This window comes from Acipenser ruthenus, chromosome 7 (assembly GCF_902713425.1).
Source record: "Acipenser ruthenus chromosome 7, fAciRut3.2 maternal haplotype, whole genome shotgun sequence".
In the NCBI taxonomy this organism is placed as follows: domain Eukaryota; kingdom Metazoa; phylum Chordata; class Actinopteri; order Acipenseriformes; family Acipenseridae; genus Acipenser; species Acipenser ruthenus.
Window position 1 is genome coordinate 5,495,895 of NC_081195.1, and position 8,122 is coordinate 5,504,016.

The window sequence follows — 8,122 nt, forward strand, 5'->3', positions numbered from 1 at the left end:
AATCTAATTCTTTCATTAGCCCATTTCACTGAATATATAACAGCCTGAGGTCTGAAGTAAGGAAAATATCTTGAAAATGCATTAAGAAGTAATTTTTGTAGAAGGCAGGAGGTAGGATCTCAACTCAGGATCCATTTGCACAAATAGGAAAACCAGGACCCAGATTGTGTATTTAGGTTAAAGACTTAATGCAAGTCTCATTTTTTTTTTTTTTTTTTTCTTCTAATTATCCTATGTGAAGGGGGTATACTGTATTTGGGAACTGAATCTCAGACAGAATATGGTTTTGTTGAATTTAATGGAAAACATCTGATTGGAACTGGGACATCTGATTAGTGCGAGATAAATGTGGGTGAACTCAAGCCTATTCTGACGTTTAGCTTTTATAAAACAAAAGAGAGATACAATTCAATTTAATATATATGTGAATGTGTTCCAGGCATATATACAGTACGTGAATGTGTACAGTACAAATGACATTCAAAATGATTCTTTTTTTTTTTTTTTTACCTGCTGAGAATTTCAGTTGCTGCCAAAAACAAAATGCTTTCGAATTAACTCTTCCAGTGGAACCCTGAAAGGCAAGGGAACTGCAGTTGACTCAGAGGCTCTTTTTCACAACATGCTCAGATACCAACACAGAGGGTCTTACCTTGCCATCTTGAGAGACATAAAGAGAACATGGCTTCCATGGTTTGACTATTTAATCCCTCTTTAGGTGGGACAGACAGTGTCACCCCAGGAAGGGGCCTATCAGCAGCTGTAGTATAGAGAGCTCAGAAAATACCTACCAATAGGCAGGCATATCCCATATGTAATGTTTTGGTGGTCATCTTCAAATTGAAAGAGAACGCAAAACAGCGAGCGCTGTAAGGTTAGAAATGCAGACTACAATCACAAAGTGATGTAGACTGTTGAAAAAAAGAAGAGTAAACACAGCGCAGTTGTGCAGCGTTTATAGCTGAGTTCACAGAAGCTGAGTTTCTGATTCCAGGGAAGTGGTAAGCCGGCTTCCAGCAATGAAATTGCAGGGGAACTCCAGTAAACTTGAGAGAGAGCTGTTTCACACAATCTTGATCACAGCAACTGGACAAGGGTGTTTAGCTTGGACTACGTGCAGTCACACAATCGGGGCAGCGCGTAGCCTACAGCGGAGTGGAGCACCGTCTACAGGCAGAGGGCATCAAGGCACCACGTGCACCGAGTACCCGAGGGCGCTATGCACACCGAGGCACTAGACACCTGCGTACCAAGCACCATACGCACTGAGTACCACGCTTGCACCGAGTACCTCTTGCACCTGGCATCGTGTGCTCCGGGTGTACCGCACCGTGCAAAGCACAACACAGGCAAAGCGGGGTTGTGTGACAGGGTCGATAGACACACAACAACAACAGTATAATAATGCAATATATATTTTGCCCAACTGCGCACACAGCAGTCGGCGAACCACTCAACGGCAGGGATACAGCAGAGCCTGGCCCTGGCGGAGGAACTGTGTTCTCCCCAAGTGTAGTCTGGAAAGACAACACACACACACTTTTAAATAATACTGCACAGGCAGTCGCTCACATACGATAGACAGTAAACAGTAAAGACAGCCTGCAACGCAAGCGAGGCAGGCTGTGAAAAAAAGGCACAGAAAGCACAAGAAGAGCTAGAATGGAGCTGCTGATTCCGGGAAAGCGGCAAGCCAGCTTTCAGTACGAATGCAGGGGAACTGCAGTGGACTCGGAAAAGCTCTTTCAAAATATGCTCAGTTGTAAATGCAGATATTTTACCTTACCATCTTGAGAGGCAAAAAGAGGAATGGCTTCCGTGGGTTGACTATTTTGATCCCTCTGACATCACCCCAGGAAGGGGCCTATTGGCAGCTCTGATATAAAGAGCTCAGTAATACCTACCAATAGGCAGGCATATCCCATAAGTATGTTGTTGGTCGTCTTCAAATTGAAAGGGAACAGACCAAAACACTACTCCAAAGCATCCATTTCCGGAATTAACATTCATTAAATCACAACCTCTTGTTTAGCAGATTACTGATTAAACAACAGGTTAAACAGTCTTCAAACAACAGGTTAAATTATTAAATTATTATTTCACAGCTCATGTCCAGCACCTGCCTCTCACTCAAAGCTAGGCGTCATTTTTTTCAGCCCTTAAGAGAGACCTGTACAGCATAAACGTTTTTCTTTTAAATTTCTGTGTGGATCTGTTTAGCATTCAGCTAATAGACTCCCATTCTGCGTGCTCACTGTATGGCTTGCACGGCAGCAAACATCAATATGACTGCCAAGAGGGGCCCTTCAGCTAAACTCAAGGAACTTCTTCTGGAGCCTTAGCATGATTGACACACCCTTAGTGATTAATACTGGAACGTCAGAAAAAAATGACTTACCCGTTTAATTCACATTATCTTTACTAACGTGACCTCTAAATCTTCCCTGTCTGTCTCCTGTTGAGACGACTGATTGCCTTTAACCTCATCTTCTGGTTTGTTTCAATTAAACATCTCTAATAATTGGATCTGGTATGGCAGTAAACAGGTTGCCTGTGTCCCATTTTAGTGTACACTGAAAGTCTTTTAATGAATAAAATAAAGCCTGCATGGCTATATTGCCATTGGTTGTGCATTTTAGCCTCTAGTTTCCTTTTTTAATCCACAGAAATACTCTTTATTTGTTAGTGACTTGTCAGCTGTTCAACAACTTGAAAGCATTAATCTTGTACAGGACTGGTAAAGCCACAGTCTTTCACAATAGTGGTTCTATTTTATACTTTGAAGTCCTACTACTGTAGGCAACCAACTGTTGTTATTGCAAAAACTGCATTAAAGTAACTTTGGAAGATTTGACAGAAAAAGACTAATACAAACAGTTGTTATTAACGGTTTACCTGCCAAGTGTAAACTGGTTATTGTAGTCTGCATTTATTATAATGTCATGTCACAGGTCTTTTGGGCTGATGACATATGCAGCAACACACTTCAGAGGTAATGGGGGTTTAGAAAGGATGCCATTCAGTTTACAAAGAGAGGTCAGGCACAGTAATGGAATCCTTTTCATAAGGGTCCTCTTGAGCCATGCGTACACACTAAGGGGTAGATGTACTAAGATGGGCCTGTCGCAGCGCAAACATACCGCAATTTGCATTTCCTTTGCGACAATTTGCAAAGTATACATTTTGTCGTATGTACTAAGAGAAAATATGTTAACGAAAAGAGCAGAAATATACTAATTTAAATATTTGTTGCGTCTTCTTAGCGAGATCTCTAGCATACATTGTGAGAGTCGTGCGACATTGTTCAAATAAATAGTGGTTTGCTGCAGCAGAGGGTGCCCGAAAGATAATGTCTATACATTCAAGGGTAAGAATCAAAATAACATAGTGTTTGTTAAATGTAAACATTATCTATACAATGTATTCTGTTCCGTATTCATTTTACCTATTGTAATACTGTTATATATATATATATATATATATATATACTGTATATATATAAATGAAAGGCAGTTTAATCCCATCAGATTCTATAGTGGGGCCCCAACCTTCACCCCCAGAAATCTTTTCAAAATCATACAGTATCCCCTCACTAAACCGGACATGTTTGTCTGACATAAAACAATACAATAAAATCGCACACACATACATTTATAGTTCTCCATGTATTTTAAATATAAATCATTGCTTTGAAATAACACTAATGTGTTTTGGGTAGGCTACACATTACATTATGTATAATATAAATCTGTACAGTAGGTCTATACAGTATACAGTACAGCAGTAAAATCAAATGAATACCTAGCACACTTTCTTTTTACTTTAGCCTACTGGTAACACAAAATAAATCATGCTGCTGCATTGTACACATTGGTGTACAATGCGAATAAAGGATTATTTTAAATTGAAACAAAATGATTTTAGGGCTTTTTATTTGATTTTAATTATTATTATTTTTAACTTGGCCTACTTAGTAGCCTAGACAATTACCACACACTAGATCCTGGTCCTATAAGATGCTCAGAATGAGCTGGAGGGGTTAGTGGCACATGTGTGCAGTCTATTACTCCCAACACGCTGGGAAAACAAGAAATGTTATAGAATTTTCAAGGCTTGTAAGTACACCCTGACTTTAGTGAAAATTAGGTACTCAAAAATGCATTGAGCACAACTGGCAACGCACAAGAAAAAGCGGACTGGGAAATGCCAGCAACAATTGTGACTGTTTAAACATGCTTTCAAAAGTTAACAAATTAATGCAATTGTAAGTGTTGCAATTGTCTGCAGCTTTAGTACATCTCATTATAATATTTGTGAACCCTCATTTGCACTCTCTCCGTCCCCTTTTTGCGAATTTATGCAGGAACGCCCTTAATTACATATTCATCTAAGGTTGAAGTGCAAATAAAAACTGCTGCCGCAAAGCATTCCCTAAAAAGTCGCTAAAAGCATTGCGCATGTTTTGTACAATTCACCCTCGACTTCCGACTCATTTGCAACTGGTTTGCGACTATTGTGACAGGCGCAACACTTTAGTACTTCTACCCCTAAGTGTTCTGTTTTTTAAGTCAACCTTCTGGCTGGTTAGAAAAAATACTTTTTTTACCACCCCTGAATACATTCAGATGATTAATTAACACTTTGAAGCTCCAGTGTGTTCCTTTTGTAGATAGGTTCAAGTTAATGGCAAACACAGCGCAGTGACACCCTGTCACCTCACCATCATCACCACACACACAGTAATCACTTGTGCCACCCCAGGTTTTTTTTTGTTATTGTTGTTGGAATAGATACAGGTAATGTGTTTAAAATATTGTACAGATATTTAAAAAACATACAGTCAAAACCTGTGGACCACAGTAACAGAGCCACTGGGCTGGTTCCCACAATGTGTTATGCCATCATTATTAAGTTTCCTGTACTGTACAGCAATGTTTTGGTTGTATGGCATAATAGTATTTTCTATGTCCTTTGAGTGGTTTTCATGGAAGTTTTGACTTGGCTTGAATAGAACATTATGTAATAGGTATCATCCTAAGCTCTGTGAGAATGTTCTTGATCTCTAGATAAGGAGACACAAGGATTAGGATAAGGGTGACTTTTATTCAATGGATTTATATTTCTATCCTCTTGCCTTCTTAAAATAATGAGAAGAGGTTCTCGCCTCACCACTGTTCATACGAATGGGTGGGAATCCAGATGAATTGTGTTGAGAGGAAGGCACAGTAAGTGAGGTTCAATGAATATGACTCCTCTTCTTGTGTGCCATTAGATAACCCCCCAGGGCCCACCTCAGCAGTTGAGCAGCTGACCGCAATCTTCATGGTGTCCAATGAATGTGCTGTATGATGGCTGGTTTTGATTGTCAAAACTATAAGACTGTGAGTCGGTCCATTAGCTTGTAGTTGAAAAGGGTTAATTTCAATTTTTAAATACATACAGAAGCCCAACATGGGGTCTAGCATATTGCGATGGTGTGGTAGGGACTTTAATGCTGCACAGCAGGTGCACTCATTATGTTTTTTATATGTGAGGAGATGTCGACTTAAAATTGATCAAACCCTTCCTATGAAAACATAAATGCCAACACCTCAGCGACACACTATAAACAAGACTCTCACAAAACAATAATGATACTTATCAGTCACCAGCCTTGAGTTTGCTTGTAAAAAGAAAAAAGAAAAAAACTCCAGCTTGTATGTTATTGGAACTCAGAAAACATAGATCTTTTTTTTTTTGTGGTACTGATAATTCACTCACAGCCAGAGATTGATGACTACGAAAAGTCCATAAAAGATGTTACCACTATATTTTCTTCATATGATTTATTTTATCATGTTGTCAAGGTTTGGAGAAAACAAGAAACAAATCAATGAATCTCATGCTTAAATATTAAAGAAGGCTCTAATAGACATTTATATTCAGACACCTTGGCTCACAGAAGACCACTGGTAACAATGCTTTTATTTCCATTATAGCTTGAGAAATTTAATGAGCTGGGCTACAAAGCACTATTCAGAAGAAAAAAAAAAAGATTGTCAAAAACACATTGACCTGTGTGACCACTCGTGTCATATTTTCATTTTAGTAAGATAATTACCACTGGTGTCAGATCAGTACTTTCTAAAGTGGCCAAGACTTTCTTAGTTCATTTTCCCTCCAATGTATTCCTGTTTTTCCATAACAACCCTTTTTATGTCTGGTATTTTACTTTCTTTCAATTCTAAATGATTATAATTACCTTATTTCTGTATTCTCCAACTGCATCACAAGTTAATTGTGTTATCATGCATATCAGCCATCAGTGGCTACCTTTTGAGTTTCTAACTCACTTTGTATAGTAATCAGGTATTATTTACTGTGTAAGACAAAAGGAGCAGTTACTGTAAATATCCAATTGCAACAGAAAACAACCAATATATATTTTTATTGGAAAGCATATTGTTACATTTAATTTTTCCTTGAGCCTCTATTGCTAGGTGCATTTTGGAAAAGCTGAGTGTGGTTGGAACCTAATCTATGTCAGCTTCAGAACAAGTAACAAATACCAGTTGAAATCATGCAATGTCCTGGGTCATTTTTCACTCATTGGCTGCAAATAAATGACCCTGCTGTTTGTGAATCTGAATATCAACAGCTGCCCAGTTTAAAAGCCGCTAAGTGTGTGTGTGTGTGGGGGGGGGGGGGGGGCTTGTGTGTTGGGGGTTGGGGGAGGGAGACTTTTGTTGTGTTAATGAGTGAACAGCTAAACTAAAGCGAGCAAAATGTTTTCAAAGTTGACCCATATGTCATTTTTTGTCAAAGGAGGCTTCAGCAGCTGCAAATGCAACTTATTAAAAAAAAAAAAAAAAATACAGAAAATATCCATATGGTTATGAATGCAAAGACCCTGACATCGCAGGTCTCAGCTAACGACCCTTCATTCTGACCTCTTACAATATGTTTCCACAGGCAATTCCATAACTCTCCAGCCAACATTTAAATGTTTCCTGTTTGACAGCCAGGAGAGAGGAAGTTCCACATCACTTTGGAGCCGTGGCGTTCAAAAGCGTGAAATGCCAGCGCGCTGGAACCTGTATAATTTATATTACGTTTCATCACCTTGACGTACAAACACACATGGTGAAACTCGTTTTTCTTTTGTTTTTTGTCTGCTGATATCTAGCATTAGAGGCAGAGGCAGAGGCAGAGGCAGAGGCTAGCCGCGGTGTTGAAGTTTATATGCTGAGATGTTTTTTGCTGCTGTGTTGTTATTGGAATGTGTGTGCTGATGCGGACTGTGAATCTGATGAATGACCACCAGTGGCAGATTCATTGTCCGGATCTTAGTGCAGCTGTAGAGGAAACTAATGGCTAGCAGGGACCACTGAGGTCTCTGAGCTAATACCTGCCTCTTCCATCACAAAACCTTGGGCATTTTTTTCACACCCTGCCAACTGAAAGCCACTGGCCTCCCTGCTGATCTCTTAGTATCTAGTGGAACCTGGGGGAATGGTGGCAGCTTTGTGACTGTATGTGTAGCATCTGTCGTCTAGGCATGCTAGTGTCTTAGCTGCCTGGCTGTAGGGGGACATTGCTGGGCATTCATCCCCCTTGGCTTGCTTTTCGACAGGACAGAGGTACCCCATGCTGCTCCAACTCCAGCCTGCTTTGGCTAGCCCGTCTGCATATCTTTGCTAAGCATATGGTTTCACTTTTCTCTTTCTTCATGGGGAATCAGGACAGTTGAGGCATAAACTGCCTTTTTTTATGCGTCCCTCTCAGAAAGGTTGCATACTATGAAGAAGGTCCAAAAATAACATCGGTGTGATAAGTCATTAGTCATTTTTCACTGTACATATGTTAACTTGACCCACCGTATGTTAATTCATGCAACATTGGCCTCACATATGGCTGCAATAGGAATCCCAACTGGTACTTCCTCCTGCGTGGTGCCTCATTACAGGCGAAACGTCCCAGAGCTTCATCATTAACACTTAGGTGAAGTTCGACTTCCAAATTATTTCATTGGCCTAAGGTCAGCATAAGGGCACGGAAAGGGTGGCAGGAACGTAGGGGGAAATGTCTATCAAATCAATCTTGGGCACAGTGAATTTGATGTATAGTTGTCACTAGATGGCAT